This window comes from Diorhabda sublineata, chromosome X (assembly GCF_026230105.1).
Source record: "Diorhabda sublineata isolate icDioSubl1.1 chromosome X, icDioSubl1.1, whole genome shotgun sequence".
NCBI lineage: Eukaryota > Metazoa > Arthropoda > Insecta > Coleoptera > Chrysomelidae > Diorhabda > Diorhabda sublineata.
The window spans coordinates 12,070,778-12,089,169 of record NC_079485.1 but is presented as its reverse complement, the minus strand read 5'-3'; the positions used below and the strand labels follow the sequence as shown (position 1 = coordinate 12,089,169).

Below are 18,392 nucleotides of genomic sequence, written 5' to 3'. Positions count from 1 at the left end.
CCATTTGTGAGCCATTGAAAAGATTCCTATCTAAATTTTCATTTCATATGTTGAGCCATTTGTTTAATTTTACTTTGAAAAATGGTAATGAATGTATGCACACATACCTACAGCTACAATTTTAATTCTTATTTCAATTGAAAACCAAATGTCCTGTGTATATTATACACTATTATAACATAAGCTATAATTAGTTATGGTAATACGTTATGTGGATGTCGGAATGCTTGTACTATATATAAATAATTAAAAATACCACAGACAGTGTCCAAAATAGTGTTACGTGATAAACAAAAAAGGGTTCGTGAACCATACACATATCGTTGTTGTTTGGAAGTAGTGGAAATACTGCACTACACAAAATAAACAATTTCCTGACAGCATGTTTGGGAAACATTTTAAAAATATTTATTGTTGGAAATTTAGGAGTCTGTTGGTATTTTTTTCTAGAAACTATTTTAAATCAACGAAAACTTTGAGCTATTATTCAATTCATGTGATTGTCCTTATGAAATTATATTACCGTTGAAAGGTGGTGATGAAAATCAAGACTTTTTTTCTCAAAATTTAGTAAAAGCAGAAACTTGAAATTTTCAATTTCCTTGTACTCGCAATGAAATAGCTAATGATATTTTTTCAACAATCCTGTTTGATTAAAAAGGTGACCAATTAGCATTCCTTACCATATTTAATATCTAAAATAATAAGTAGAGATAAAAATTGGAGAAGAAATTGTACACATCACTTTTTAATAGTGGAGAATGAAGAATCAGATTTATTTTAAGATCAAAAAGCGAATACATGATCCTCAAAATGACTTTAAAATGGGTGGCTAAAGAAACAGTAGAAACATCAAATTTCCCATACGGTTCAATCCATCTTTATTATATTATATGTAACTATTCTTTTAAATTTTATAGTTTTAATAAATGATATTATATAGTTATTAGATAGTTTTATTTGTCCTCATCCGAAATATTAATTACACAATCCAAAATTTTGGAATCCAACAACTTACTTTGAATGTTTCCAGCATTCTGATTCCAAAAATGCCATCAGATTTTTTGTATCATCTGTAGTTCTTGATATACAAGCTATTTCTTATACTAACCAAAGGTTTTAGAATAACTATATAACATGAAATTTCCCATTTAAAATTTAGATATTACGTAAGTTGACATTTCAAATAGACTATTAAAAAATGAGGTGTCTGCAGTTAGGTGTACCAATAGGTTAGAGAGATCTGGGAGACCATTATGATGTCTGCTATTATTGTCTCGTTAATATTTGAAAAGGTATGAAGAAATAGACACAAAAGGACATACCTCGATCTAAATTCGTTAAGAAGATTCGTGGTGCATTCGGAAATATACTTTACATGGGCTTCAGTAGTCTACCTGAATTATAAATGACATTGATAGAAGCCATTTCATAAGAAAATTGGATATTGTGTTATTGACAAATGGATTTTAATGATAGAGCTGTTCCTGGGGATGTTCAAATTTTTTTCCAATTAGAACAACTAGAAAACAAACTTCAAAGCTCGTAACAACCCATATTTTCCACATTGACTCTGTACATTTCCATTTTCTAAGCTGCATCAAGTTCCCTTAGTAGTAATCATGCATACAAAGCGTCTGTTATATGTTACCTCAATCGATTATATAATTTATCTAAAGCGAGAAGTTAATAGTTAAGTTCTTTTCTCAACTTTTTCAGTAAAAAGACAAAATTTTGGAAATTTGATTAGTTGAAAATATACTTTTCCTTTCCTTGAGTTCAACAACTATGAAATAAGTACACATGAAGTAAAATTTTTACTACTGCCGTACTCTACCGTTATACGTACTGAATTCATTGCTCTTTCGTGAGGTATGTTTTACTACATTAGTATTTCCAATTTTCTTGGCTTATCTTTTATCAATAATCATAAACTTTTTGTTCATATAATAATGAATACAAATCGTGAAATTGATTTTGTCTTGACTAATAGGTACCTTTTAAGATTACATTTTTATCCTGTGGTGCAATTAACTCTCTACTTACTATGTTGGCATCTTAAGTATTTTTGTTGTTTTGTTATTATGAAAATTTAAATGATAATAGAGTTAAATACTTGCACAAAAAACATAAATACAGTTATTTATTGGAAAAACCAACACAAACCATATATATATATATATATATATATATATATATATATATATATATATATATATATATATATATATATATAAATATAAATACTTTCAGTGTAATAGAGATATATATATATATATATATATATATATATATATATATATATATGTCTCTATTACACTGAAAGTATTTGATTGAGCGATCGATGTTTGCACAGCATACACGGCAGCGATGATTATATTACTGGTGCGTATAATTGTTAGCGACTTAAATGCCTTCAAGAATCGAGAAGTCCCCTACGAGAAACGGTCCCATATCGGTTTTTGTGTGCTAAATGTCTTAAAGCAATCGATATTTATGCAATGTACGATGAAAGCATTATGATTCGTTTAAAGATAGCCGCCCTTTTGACATTACCGACTATTTGGTGGAAAAAGTTGACCAAAGCAAGAAAACAGATGCTTTATGATTTGGAAATTATCATGAGAGTTTTTTCGAGCTTTGTACGAAAATGTGAAAAAAAGTTTGAGCTACGGTACCAAAAACACTGACAGCGCATAAATCCAAGTATTCGGGCAGTGCTTCACTTTCCTTTTGAGGTACGAGGAAGAAGACGATGATTTTTTATGTCATATGGCGAAAGACGATGAAACATAGGTGACCTATTCACACCAGAATCATAACAACAGTCTATAGAATGGCATTATTAAGAGAGACGTAACAACTTGATCAGCTGACGGGTTGCTTCATTTGCCTATGGTCTTTTTAATTTCAAAAATTATTTATTTCCCTTAAATGGCTGTCTACTAATAATTCTCATGAGCAACGTTATTGAAGGGTTAATGAGATTTGCAGTTCTTATAATTTTTTGCATTTTAGCGTAAAAATAGCTTATCAATATTAAACTTTTATGAAAAATCCGTATGAGGGGGCAAATCATTAATAACTGCAATTATTAAGACAGAATTTGAAAACTAACTGGCCGATATGACAATATAAGAGGTCCAGGAAATTGAAGAAACTATATATATATATATATATATATATATATATATATATTCTTTGAAAGACCTTAACTGAAAATATTACTTAACAATCGCTTTGTTCTAACTAACGATTCGAATATCTTGATAAAAGTCAATATGAATCATCTTGACAGCCAATGGCAATTATCGAAATTATGAAATTATGATTATTTTGAACGCTCTGAGTGACTTTTAGAAAGTAATTATAATGCAATTAATGACTAGTCAGAACATGTTTTTTCTCTATAAGATTATCACATTCCACGTTGCTTGATTCCAAGACCAAAGACCAACCATTATTAATAGTATTATCAATCATACTAATGACTGTCGTATGTCCAGGTCATCTTAACCTGATATAAAGACACATTAGAAAATATAGATAAAACTACTTAAGTTTAAACTTGACTCATATTTTTATATCAGAATTTATAGCCTAGAAATATGGAATTTGTAAGGTCGACAAACAAGTTGAACAGTTATATTTATGATGAAATGTTCGTGGTTGGCCTCAGAGAGAGGATAACAATATATTTGGAAACCAAAATTTGACTAATAGTTATTAAAAAGCTCTTAGCATGTGTATTTGAAATAATTAACACTGACATGTTTCCAATAATTTGAATTTAGAATTATTTCTTGTAAATTTATTGGCTCTGATAAAACCGTTACCTATATATAATAAGCATACGTCAATTTATAATTTTATTTTTGCTGTTCTTTTCCGATCCACTATACACTGATATCTTTATAAATAAATTTATTTCCTATCAAGTCTAGATATACAGAAAAATATGAAATATACTCCAATATGATATCTAAGAGATTGACAGGTTAGGCACAAATACTTAATTTATATGTGTTGCAGACATATTTTCTAAAATTGTTAGCCTATATTTTGTTTGTTTTTTGTCATTATTCGAGAAACAAAACATGTATCCAGCTCATTATTCCCATTTTGTTTTTTCTCTTAGACGAGATAATACATAACCCATAGCCCCTTTTCACAAGGAAGAAGTACGAGCAGTGGTCTTTAGGAAACTCTGAGCTTCAATTTACCTTGAACCAAAATCAAAACGTACACTAACTTCTTAGACCAAGCGGAAGAAAATGAAAACAGTAAGCAGCATCAGTTGAATTCGACAAACTGGAAAAGAGGAAAGCACGAAAAACTAGAGAAAAAAAGGAATCGTCTACTACGCCCTGAAACATCTAGCAAGAATAGATATTGTTGATAGATATTATCACTAGCATATTGAGAATCAGACACTTTCCAAATTAATCGAAAGAAGCTGAGTATATCATGCTGAGGGAGAGTTAAAAGAACCTAAAGTCATACTATCTTCGTTATATCTATATAAATAACTAAAGATCAGCCCATCTTTTCTCCATTATTCTATTTGCGCTTTATAGAAGTAGCGAGTACACATATAACAACAAAGGAAGAATGTATATGGCATTAACCTGAAGAAAAACTTAGTTGGAATCCAGGGAAGTAGGAGAGGGAATACTGAAAACCCCATAAGACGTGAAGAGGGTTAGTTGAAAATCTTCCCGTTGCTTGGTCGAGTTTGTGTATGTGAGAAATTACAATAATTGAATGAAATTGCATGAACGTGAAAATTATAGAAGGCAAGAACAAACAGAATGTGAAAAAAAACTCTTAATCTTGGCATACATTATTTTTAATTATTATTTCAGTATACAAATTTGTATATAGTGACACGAATGCAATAAACGTAACACAGTGAGTTTTACGATAATTCAGCTTAAAAAAATTTGGCGCTGGATGAACAAATCTATCAATAATATAATAGGCTCCCAAATTTGATTTCGGCTTATACTAACCCGAACATTATAAGAGGGTCAAGCAAAATTTGAATTCCATTACAGGACAAACTAAAATAATAACTTAGACTGACCAAATGGTGGAGCGGCGATACAAGCGACGATAAGCACACACATTTTAATAGAATATCGCATAGTAGGAATAACGGTGCAACAATAAACGTTTACACGGGATAAGACCGGAGTATCAAGTATACTAATTTTTATTCTATTTTTTCTCTATTAGTTTTGCCCTTCAGCAATTTTCTTGGCCCGAATTTTCAAAGAAGGTCAAAGTTTCACGATTTAATGAAGACAGGTAGTGTCAAAAAATAATATCAGTAAATTATCATCATACGGTTCGGTTGATGGTATGAGCCCGGTAATTTTGTTTATTACATAAAATGTCATATTCTCAATGAAAAATTTCCCGTTCAAAAATTTATAGTGTAGGAAATAAAATTAAAAGTATGAATACCGGTGCACAAAATAGTTAATAGTAAAAATATGAACATAGTTTACACTCAGCGTAGTTCAAGCAATCTTTTTACGGCAAATGAAGACAGAAAATTGAATAAAGTAATCAGATAGTTGAGTAACATTATAACAGTATTTTTGATTTGTGACAAATTTTGGTAAATGAGTCAATCATGGAATGTTTTCTATGATCAAAAACACGTTTTAAAGAGTATATAATTTTTTAATGATTATAGATGAGATGTTTTTTTTATTTTTTCGCTCCATTTCTCAGATACTGGAGAAAGATAATCTGTACAAACTCATTTACTGAACACGCCACCATTTGTTGAAAGGGCCAAAAGTTTCCTTCACGCGATAATAAGATATTGATTTTTTTACATTAACACTCACTTGAATGCATTAAAAATTCATGTTTTACAATTTATTACCAAAGAAAATTTTTGGTTATTACATCTTAACTTTTGGAACAGACTGCATCTTCATAGCAAATAATATATAGAGATTCTGTCCCAGCCATTAAAAAAAAACGTACAATGTGCGACAATAATAATTAAAATTTCTTCAACTAACAAGAAAAACAAAATTACTATAAGGGATGCAGAAACAATTATTATATAAACAAATAGGTTTTTGTTGTAAAAAAAATATGTTTTTGTTGTAAACAAAACCCAACTTATAACCAACTTAGAAGTGCTCGATTTCTAAATTTGCACTGTCTTATAAAACTTTTACTCAGATATATTAAGGTGTATTCATGTTTTTCTCAAAAAGTAGGTACTTTGTACTCAAATATCTTCCACGTCATCATGTGTACAATTTTCTTGGACTCAGTCTATTTGAATTGTAGAATTCCAAGTGTCTAAGTGAGTTCTGCGGTCTATTGTGACGTGGCCTCCTTTGAATCCAAGTTTATAGTACGGAATCGGATTATGCCTCCTTATAATGAATTGCCTTTTTAACAGTAGCTTCAATACACATTTAATAATAAAGATGGGATGGTATAAGAATTTTTTTCTGGAGACTAATCAGGTTCAGAGATCGATACAATATCTCTTACAGTCCAATTCAATTGTACATGCTCCAGCCAAAGATATGCGTGACTGAATACGTTATTTTAACGAGTTAATTATTTCTTTCGGAAATTTCTTCACAAATTCTACAGCTATCGGAGCAAATCCAGGAACTTTTCTTGAATTTATTAATAGTAGGAGTATTATTCCTAGTTCAGACTAAAGATAATTTTCTATGTTGACTAATGGTTAGGGCTATTAATAAATAAAAACTTATTCCGCCCTTCTTATATCCTCATATAATTTGAAAATAAATTTTTGACGATTAAAAAGTCTGAACAATTGGATTTTTTGTGGGTTGTTAGGCTATTAGGGTGAGTTAATCTTAATTTATCTTGTTCATAAAAGGATTTTTTAGATTGTGCTAGATAATGCTCTTTGAGAAGCGTTAGAATGGATAATGTCACTTTCTGCTTTGTACCTTCAAGATGCAGCTTATTTCTCTTTACTTTTGTCACCAAAACTACTTGCAAATCTTCTCAATTTTGCAGAAGTCTTTTCCAAAAGAGATTTGGTTTTTCTAGAACAACGGTGATGGAAATAGAACGGTAAGTTTTGTTATACTTTGAATTGAACCTTGCTCCTATTGCTCCTGCAATAGGATTGACCTCCTGTAATAGCAATTTATGATTTATAAACAAATTGTGTAAAGTTATTTGGATACGAGATAGTTCGCATTTTTATTGAGGCAACATCAAAAATTTCTCGAAATTTTCTCGATACTAAATTGCTCTTCTTTATGAGAAAGGCACATGCGCCGTTCAACCCAAACAATCGTGTCAAAGAATGTTACCAGATTCCATTGTTACTTCAAAATAACTCCACCTAAATGTATCATCCAGTGAAAGGATTTTTATTTATCTTAATCACGCCAAACGAATCACTCTTAACCAATATCTCTGAAAAAAGTTATCCTAAAATTTCTCAGGTAGCTGAGATTTTTTACATGACTTTGACATTAAAAAAACTTGTGTATCAGAAGATTTGAATCTTTCTTTCAAAAAGAAAGTAATAAGATAAGCAGTTGTAACGAATAGTGTTCGAAAAGCGTGGAAAAAATTTAGTGAATGTTTCCAATGCTTCATATTATCGTTATAATTAATACATACTTAACTTTTGGATTTCAAATCATTGTTGTATCGTCCAAAATATTCTTTTTTAAACGAAAATGTGATCCTGCTATTAACTGAGAAAATATATTGCTAAATATATTAACTACTTCTAACGATTAGAATAATTTATTTGGTTAAAAGTTAAAAAATCCAAAAGCATTTTTGACTCAAGCAGTTCATTTTTAAAAATTTAACCATTAAACACACAAACGTTTCACACAAATATTTGCAGTTACTTTCTTCTTATCTTGGTTACGTATTTTCATATATGTAACTTTTTGACATTTGAAAAAAATCATATTAAAATAAATTTTAATTCATGGTTTGTCCAATTTATTTATATGTTTTTCTTGATAAATTGCCTTGGTTTCAGATCTTTTTAAAAATTTTTTTCTAAAAAAAGGTAAGAATTGACGTAATTGACTTTTAGATCGAATTCGGTCTATAAATATCAAAGTAAAAATCAAAATAAAAAACTGTTTTAATCGCAAGAAATAACTTTTCCTCGGCTTTTATATATTAAAAATATGAAGCAGCCGCCATTTTAATTATTCAGGCCATTTTATCATTGATAGTTTTCTCTTTCCTACGTATTTCTAAATATCTATTTTTTAAATTCTGATGTCTGTCGTATGCAAACAGCATCATAATCATTACATGGTACTTAATATATAATATTACTTCTTTTTGTTTTTGGGTATTTTTGATTTTAGTTTTAGTGATATACTCCGATAATGTATGATGTCCTTTATGACTTATAATAATATCATGTTTATTGAAATAATTCGTAGTTGTTGCATATGGTAATGAAAAATCTTCTATGTTATTTTGATATTTACTATCTGTTTTTTTCCTTATATTCCATTACATGGTTAAGTTTACTTTCTAATTTATCATATAAAAATTACATTATTGACAAGTATCTCATAGAATGAAACATCAAATTCCATATTATTTTTACAACAAGCAAGCTTTTGTGTGAAGCCACAGCAAATCGAACGATTCCCTGTGTATTTTCCATAAACTGAACATTTGGTCAGTATGTCACAAATCCTCCTACTTTGAAATGTTTTATTGAAATTCATTGATATGAGAAAATTTGAGTTATAAATGTAGGAATGAATCGCTGCTCGTGAACACAAACCTTTAAGACTTCTTTTGAAAACGGAATTTCATATTAATTTTATTTTCATACTGGAAATTATTTTGTTCGTAGCACAAATCACTAAAATTCAGTAAAGCGATAAGGATTACATGATCTGTGAAATTAAAACAATAGGAAATAATACACCAACGTCAACTGAGATTGAAATTACCTCATTTCGAATTACGATATACTTAATGTACTAATGAAGTGTAATCATTTTATTACTCAGAAAATAGAATTGAAACAATTTATTGACTTGTCTTATGATTCTTTGGATCTTTCAAGGAAAACAAAATTCAAATCAGTTCAATTTAATTACCCTATGATCTCATTTACATAACAAAAACATTACAATAAATTTAAGAATAATTCACAATAAACCAAACTATGGTGTAATCAACTATTTGATTTTTACAAAACTGCAAAATAGATTTAACAAAAAGTAAAAGTTCCAGTGAATAAATTTTAATTGGAGTACTTCTTTTGATAAATTGATTGAAAAGTATTAAAGTTTTTTGAGCTTTTTTATAGAGCTGCTGCTAAGTTGATATATAATTTTATTACAGTACAAACAACATGAATGTATTTGAATTTAATAGCTTAACAATACGAATCATAAACAAACAAATAGTGCGATATTAACAGAATGTATAAATAACCTGAAGCTAAATAACCAAATTGAAATTTTAACTAGACAATCTGGTGATCCACTGATTTGTTTTCATTTATGTGTTATCAATATAAAGCTGAAAATCGAAAATGAAACTTCCAAATAAAAACAATTCCACCGCTTAAACTTTCAATATAATGTGAAATAACTTCAAAAATTATAACTTTTATTTGAAAAAAGTATATACGGTAGATGCATTGAATTTTGACAATTTTTCCATTCAACTAAGTATTTTCTAATTATTTTCATTTATTTACCACTTCCAAGAACAATTCTAAGTTGCCTATTAAACATCACAATCCGTTCAGCAAAGTAGAAGACCGACAATGGTCCAGGAGCCAGGTACAAATTTGGTCAACTATTGGAGATTTAAAGGTATGTACTAAAAATCGTCGCGACCGTCAGCTGCAGGCAGTAACAACCTCCCATACACGATGAAACAATTTTTTTAAGTCATTCCTCCTATTTGAACATTTGTCAGATTATAATTTACCTAATATTTTGCAGGTAAAACAAAGTGAGCTGATCATAACTTGGTGGCTTATACGTCAGCTGGCTGCTTAAATATGAAATTTCCAATTATTGCCTCTCAATTAAAAATGTACCTGGTGATCTTTTATATACTACTATGAATAAAAATGTATGTCAGCTGTCTGTATCTCAGTGGACAGTTTGTCAGCCACTATCTTGAAAGGTTTAACGTAGTAGCTTCTATCTGAATTTGATCAGCAGACGACTTTTTTCTTGATTCACAGCTAGCCGATTATTTCAGTATTCGCTAGAGCATGTTAACAATCCCGTTATAAATTTTTATAAGGGAGGAAATAACGTTTCTCTAGTTATTCGGCAGTATGCTTTATTTGAATATTTTGATAGCAAATAAGTTTAATAATAGAGGAAATATTGTTATGAGTAAATTAATTGATTAATAAATTCGAATCGGTTGTCTGTCTTTCCTCAACCATACTCTGGTAGGTTTTTCATTTGTTGAACCTTGAAGGTTTGCGTGAAAGCAGATTGGCGGAATGTAACACACCCTTGAATATTCCTTGCACAGTTCTACTTCGCATGGTGATAGAGATGAACACTTCCAGCTCATTTAAAATGAATACGTCAAAAAGTCATCGAATATAATAGCTGATGTCAGTTTAAGCTTAGGCATAATTTTTGGTATTGCACATGAGCAACCGATCTATCAGTCCTCTAGAAAGACCAAAGAACTGCTATGACTGATTCGAAAATGTTTTTGTAACCATGTTGGGGTCCACATATTCGTGTGGAAAAATATTCAAAAGTCAAAAATTGACGTTTGGACTTTTATTTATATTTCAAAAATTATTTATATGTATATATATAACTTCCTGGTATGGTTAATTGGAATTTGATAACATTGGTTAATTCTAGGAATTTTTTCCTATTTTTCAAGGTTGTCTTGTGTTATCTGCGTAGAATATTGTCATGGATTCTTCTGAAATGTTTATTTCTCATGAAAATCTTATTATTTAGCGAAACGAAATATTCGCTTATGTTGTATTACGTTAACCCATTCAAATTCAAATAGTTAATGTCTAGCATGACTATGATCGAGATTTTTTCTAAAACCGTGATGAGCTGGGAATGTATTGTTAGATTGAGATTTCGTATGCCAATCCCGCACCGCAGTCTGTCTAACTCGGAAAGAAAAGAAAAAACGTGGGCGGTTAATGATGCTATTCAAAAACCAGACAATGTTATACTAGCTAGGCGTGTTTTTTAGCAATCGAACAAAATGGAATTATGAACAGCGGCGGAGACAATATTAAAACCAAACCAGGATTATAAAGATGAAAAGATTAATGAAAAGTGCTCTGACAATTAAAAAGTACCTTTCTGATTACAATTTTTCCACTTTACACATACTATTATCAAAGGAAGTAATATTTGCAGATGTTGCAACTCCGCAACAGAAGCGGCCAAACACGATTATATAATACGCTCAAAGTCCAAATCTAAATTGATCAATGTCTGAAAATAATAGATTTGTAGAACAGAATAAAATAGCCTAAAATTATCTTATACATTTATTTCATTAGATTTAGATGATGTAGGGAGGTGAATATCTCTGATACAACGAAACATACCGGACTATGAAAATAGAATTAATTACAACACATCAGACAATCTAAAAATAATCGGTTGATAGCGTGTAAAAGTGCTAAAGGTAAGCCATATTAAGGATATTTTGCAGTAGTCATTTACCTTAATGGGAATAAAGTTTCCAGATTATGCGTGGCGTATAGGTGAAGCGAGCTAAGTAACATTACCGTATTTTTTATCCTTCCTTTTTGTTGGAAAATATAGTTATTCAGTATAGTAAATTATCGATAACACTGATTTCTGACGCCGGTTTTGACAACCGTGTTATCGACTTCAAATTCTAAAGATAAAAAGTTTACGTAAAGATTACAGAACATTCAATTAACTGGTAATACATAATAAATTATTTCATTTTATTGATGTCCGTATAAGTAAAAGAATGCCAATATTTTCTGTTTGATAGTTTCTTTTGATCTTATATGGTTAAAGATAAAAGAATATCTGCAACATGCCAAAATTCGCCAAGTTATTAAATTAACAAGTATTAAAATTGGGATTTTTTTAAGAGACTAATAATTATTTTATAGGATGTCGCAACAAGGCACTATTATAATGAATAGCTCGATTGGATCTAACTCACTCTAATATCAATGATCCAAATTCAATATGGTTAAGAACTGGACTTCCAGGCAATGAGTTGAAACCTCATGTATATACTACATATTCTTAGTAATTCTAATAACATATGTGTCTGATAAAATAGTGCCTATAAAATCGTTAATATTAAAGTACATAAAAATTCGGAAAGTCTCTAATACATACATCAGAAATATTCTGCAGGCGTAGAATGTTGAGAGTATCTTGTACTGATAAAAAGAGCAAATCAATCTATTCTAGAGCAACGCGGAATAAAAATAGAAGTGAGTATTTTGGTAGTGCCAAATTCTATCATGTTGCTAAAAGCAACGATATTGACAAAAATCGAGGGATATAACAATTCTAGAATACAGGAGGATTACTAAACATTTAAGATGGTCGAAGATCATGAGGGTAAGAAAGTCACTTGATAATTTTGATTATCTCGAAATAATTGTTAACATCATAGGGATGTAACTTTTTTTTGTTTTTGTATTCATATTAGCTATCGTCGTTTAGTATTCAAAACATTTGAAATTGAAGATGCTCGGATTGTTTTGTAAATTTCTGCTGTTTTATTATATAAGTGTACGGAAAAAATATACAGATGTGGACATAAAATAAAATATAAATTATTCAATAGTTAATAACGATATTCTATTGGAAATATGAGCTTATTTTCCGTTCATCTTTTAGCAATGCATTTAAGAGTACAATTTCTGGAGCTAGTGAAAATTGTATCAACAAACTATTATGTGATGACCTAAATTCATTATCGTTAATTTTTTACGACTTTATATGCTACATAAAAGAATTTTTTAGCAATGCATGAATTTGTTGTTAATAACAAAACTATTTTACTACCTACTAAATTTGATTCAATGCAGGAATTGCAACTAGTTTTTCAGGTGGATAATCAATCTTTCAATCAAACTATAATTCTATGAATTATGTCAATCTGGAATGAGCAATGATCTGTTGAATGTAGAAATAGTACAGTAGTAGACTGATGTCTACTACTACCTATAAAATGAGTTATTTGAACGAAATCGTATACAGGGTTCTTCACGACGAGCTGAATCGATATGTATAAGGGAAAGTACTGCGACTAGTGTTCTAAAAATTTGCTTGCATGGGTTTTCCAAAATACTCGTTTCAGTAAAATAATTTCAGTTTTCTGAAACTTCCGGTTATACCGGATTATACCGGATGTGGATACAAAATTCGTTACTTTAGACGGAATGCTATGGTTTTTATTAAATTTTTGAAATCTAAGCGAAATTTCAATATAAGTTTATATAAGGCATCGTATGCCTAAAGTCCACCATTTTTTAATTACCTCACATTTTTGAAATTTCTGTACACATGCAGCCCAGCCCTCCTATAAAAAAAATTATATTTCTAAGTTTAAGTGAGTCAGGTCTAATATTTTTGGGGTTTGGGGTAACTTACAGTTACAATTATGCCGAATTTCGCTATCTAAAAACTTCGAAAACTTAATTTTTTCAAATGGCAACTCCCATTTTTCCCTTTACCATTGGATTTTACGCTTTAAATTAAGGGGACTTCTTTAGTAATATATATATATATATATATATATATATATATATATATATATATATATATATAGTAATATATATATATATATATATATATATATATATATATATATATATATATATATATATATATATATATATATATATCTAAAATTAACGGTTTTTGTAGAAACTTGAAAAAACTGAAATTTTCCACTTCCGGTATAGCCTGAAGTTTCAGAAAACTGAAATTATTTTAGCTGAAACGAGCATTTCGAAAAACCCATGCAAGCAAATTTTCAGAACACTAATGCATATCGATTCAGCTCGTCGTGAAGGACCCTATACATTGAAAAAATGTTTCATTGTAAGTAAATCACAGGGCAAAATTAGATTCTATTGAATTTTTTCTAATATACAGCAATGTCATAGTAACAAGCAGTATTTATAAAAAACATTAGCTACATTTTCCACATTACCAAGTTAGTCGATTTAAATATTAGACGTTCACGTTATGGAGAAAAATCATCAGAATTTACTTGGTTAGGTTAGGTTAGATTTAGTAGTGAAGTGGTTTTCTAAAATTCTCTTAGGTTTCTCAACTTCTTGTTATCTTATCTTAAATCTTAATTTTTGAACTATTAAGTACTTGACTTTTAAGAAAAACGCTTGATTCAATTTGTGTAGAGTCATCGTTATTCATATTTATTGGAATTATTGTTCTTGTTGTTGTTATTAGTCTTTTAAAAATAAATTGCGTACGTCCCTCGACAAATTAAAAAAGGGTGTATCAAACAGTTGGTGAAAATTTGAACAAATTATTATTTTACTTAATCAAAAATTGAAATTCACATTTTGTGGAAACGTAATATTGTTCATTATTATTTATTTTTATTAATAATAACCGTGTTATGAAGAATCAATTACTACTCAGACAAGAGCTACCCGAATGATGCTATCTTGTAGGCTATGCCGATGACATCGTCATCACTGAGAGAGACAAGAGAAATCCAAGATAAACTAACCAGTGCTATGCGGATTCTGAGAAGATAGCCATTCCGCTAGCGGCGGAAAATATCGATATAATCTTCTTGACCATGAAGCAGAATGCAAAGTTTGACAATATCCAAGCGATGAATATCGAACAGCTCTCCATCGAGACGAAAGAATCCATAAAATATTTAGAAAATGACTTGTGAAAACATATAAGAAAAGGAGCAGGCAAATAATCAACTATAAGACAATCGCTTAGTCGACTAATGAAAAATATCGAGGGTCCGACTGGCACCAAAAAAGACTGGTGATTTTGGTCACAAATTCAATACTTCTGTACAGCGTAAAGACTAGGTAGATAAAGGTTCACCGCAAGAGAATATCCAGGGTGCAACGTAGAGTCGCTCTTAGAATATGCAGTGCATATCGCTCAGTATCAGAACCAGCAGTATTAGTTATTGCGGGAACCATCCATCCCTGTAGATCTGCTAGCACTCGAACTCAAGAGAATACGTAAGGAAGAAAAAGCTAATGAAATCATCAACAAAGCCAGAATCGCGAACGAAGAAAGAGTCGGGAACAGGGATAAATGGCAGCAGAGGTATGATACGTATCAACGAGGTAGATGGATTGCGCGCCTATTATCATATGTCACAGATTGGATAAAGAGAAATCACAGGAAGGTGAACTATTACTTGACCTAAATACTCTCCGGACACCGTTACTTTCGATCCTATCTGTTCGAATGTGAAGCAACAGCTGAAGAGATCATAGAACACCGAATGAACAGAGCAAACGACATTATAGTGGATAACAGCTATTCTGTGGAATGCTAACGCGGGTACTCTAAGAAGTTTAGTTTGAAGAGGAAGGGTTTTAGTGGGTCGTAGAAATGTAGTACATCAGTAGGTTTCGTATGGCCACTGATGGTGCGAGTGTGCATTTCCCTCTTCGGATAAAAAATGTATCATTTATTCACAAGAAGAGCGAAGAAGAATATGAAGCCCGTTAAACAATTATTTACCAAGAACAGATTGAAATATATCTTCAACAAATATCCAGAACATAGAAAAATATATACAAATGCCTCAAAATCTGACGTAACGGTATAGCAATTATAAACTCTACATTAAACCAAATTGTCACTACGGTTCTTGATATCATATGAAAATGCGGCGGCAATCAAATTTTAGACAATTAAAATCTGTGAAATCATGTGGCGAAAATGTAATAATTGTTAATATTTGGCATGGATTAGGATTGAAATATATTCGTATTATTTGTGTAACTGCGATAAGGGAACTGAATGTAACTTGTGTAAAATCAAATTAACGTTTGATTATTTATAATACCTAAATATTATCAAAAACGGGACAATTTGAAATCACTTCTAAGTTGGGTGAAATTCTAGGTGGAATGTGTGATTTAGACTATTTCTACTTATATAGACCACAGATATATTACCTACTGTAAGCGATAACCCACGATTTTTAAGATTAAAAAAAAATGTATTGAGTCACTCGACTGATATCATTTGTTGAAAACCAGCATGAGTTGAAAAGAGTGATTAATGAACTACCACATAATGACACTTTCCTTTCTTCGAATAATTTTTACATTATCTACTTATTTCCGTGTATTAGAATAGCACAAGCTTTCTATTTCAAGAAATCACTTTAACAATATACATGGTACAGATCCACATTTTTGTAGTTACAAAACAATAGGAAATTCTTGACGTAAATTGGGGAAAACTGTTGAGAGTTTATTATTTAAAAAAAGGAGACAATATAGAAAGAGATATTTTACTCCATTAGGAGAATGATGCAAGAGTAGTCCAAACAATATCGTGACAGACAAATAATAATTCATTGAAAAGATTTTCTGATAGATGAAAGTTTAGGACACGGCAGCTGATGTCACCAAAAAAACGTATCAAATGTGTTCACCATTTCAATGAAAACTTTTGTTTGAAGTTGTAATAAATCATGTAAAACATTTAAAATAACAATTGTTATTGACATACTCACCTAAGACTAGAGATGTTTGCGAAGTGGCTATCTCAATCGTGCCTGTAAAAAAATCAATACTATATAAAATTTGAATGAATTATAAGTGTTATAAAAAATATAACATAAAACAATAATACCAGAAACAAACATGAAAATTTGTGAATAAATTTTAGACATAGTGATTTCTAAAAAAAGAGTAAGTTAAATATTCGAACCCAATTTAAATTATTTTCATAACTACATTAATTAGTCTATTTTCTTCTATTGACATTTTCAGTTCTAGTTTTATTCAAAATATTTTAGGAATTACAATCCAAACATTGGAGCTACTGTAATATGTATGGCAATATACAAAATTAGAAATATAGAACGTGGTGTTTAAATCGAAAGAGTCCAAAGAATAAAAGAGAAGTTACATAAAACTGTGATTTATGGAGCAAGCAAAAAAATTCTGAGAGAACAAATATGAAAACCAAGTAGCAGCAATGAAATTATCTGAAATAGCAATGAATGGACATTTAAATATTTCATATTAATAGTAACAAGAAATTTGAGATTAGTTTACGCATTCAATTCGGCCACCCACTGTGCTATTCGAGTACACCATATATTCTCAATATGAATATTTTGTTGCTAAATCGTCTTGATTCTTAGTCTCCTTTTGTTAAAAACAGATAAAATCTTGGCGTTTGGACCTATTGCGGTTCTAATCAACATATAATCTCACATTGACAATTTTTATAATAATATATATTAAATATCAAAAAAATCTATTTTTAACTCCACTACATAATTTTTTTAACTTTAGTTGTCATATCTCAAAAATCAGTAGCAACCTTCATTTAAATTATTCATAGTTTCATTGAAATTTATAAAATAGAACTATACATTGTTCTTTTTAGGTCTTTTTTATAATTGATAACTGTTTGTATTCTATGTATGTGAACCATTTCAAAGTATGTATTCCTTTTTTTCTTGTATTTGACTCTGTTTTAAAAATTTTTGAATTTTTATAATTAAAATACCTATTTTGATCTATTTTTTGAGTATTTAGATGCCTGTCATCACAATTCACAATCATTACAAGGTACTTAATATATAATACAACGTTTTGTTTTTGGATGTTTTAGATTTTATGTTAGTGAAATATTTTGATACTGAATTTAGGTCCTTCATGTCCTTCATCTGTTCTAATATCATATTTACTGAAATTATTTGATATTTGTTTTTCTTTTTGACCATGGTAAGCAAAGATGTTTAACATTTTTAGGTTTAGGTGGCCTTCTGTCGAATATGTCATTTATAATTTTTTTCGTAATGATTTTTTTCTTTCAAGGTAATTTCGCTTTTTTAAAAGCTAAGTATCTAAATCCGGTTGGATAGCTCTATCAGCCAAACTGACCTTTTTGGTGACATATTGACATGAATTAAAGATCAAATATATTGAGTTCCAAGTTGGTTTTGTATATTATTCTTTAAATATTATTGTTAATTCATACAATGTGACACAAAGAAAATTAATTTTATCAGTTTGTTCAGTTTTCACGATAAGAATTGAATTTTTGGCTTATATATTCAATTTCATGTTTTGGTAGAGTAGTTAATGCAATCAAATCATCTACATAGAAGAAAAAGGATAGTTATTAGACTTGATAGGGATGTCCTCA

The 18,392-nt window shown here is 29.8% G+C and overlaps 1 protein-coding gene across 1 annotated transcript in view; it reads right to left on the bottom strand.

The window, feature by feature from the left end:
- LOC130451832 (latrophilin Cirl) overlaps positions 1–18,392 on the bottom strand; it is a 365,678-nt gene that overhangs the window by 326,515 nt on the left and 20,771 nt on the right. The window contains exon 2 of the mRNA XM_056791133.1: positions 16,744–16,785. The gene's annotated coding sequence lies outside the window, so the exon portion shown is untranslated. The remainder of the gene's footprint in view (positions 1–16,743; positions 16,786–18,392) is intronic.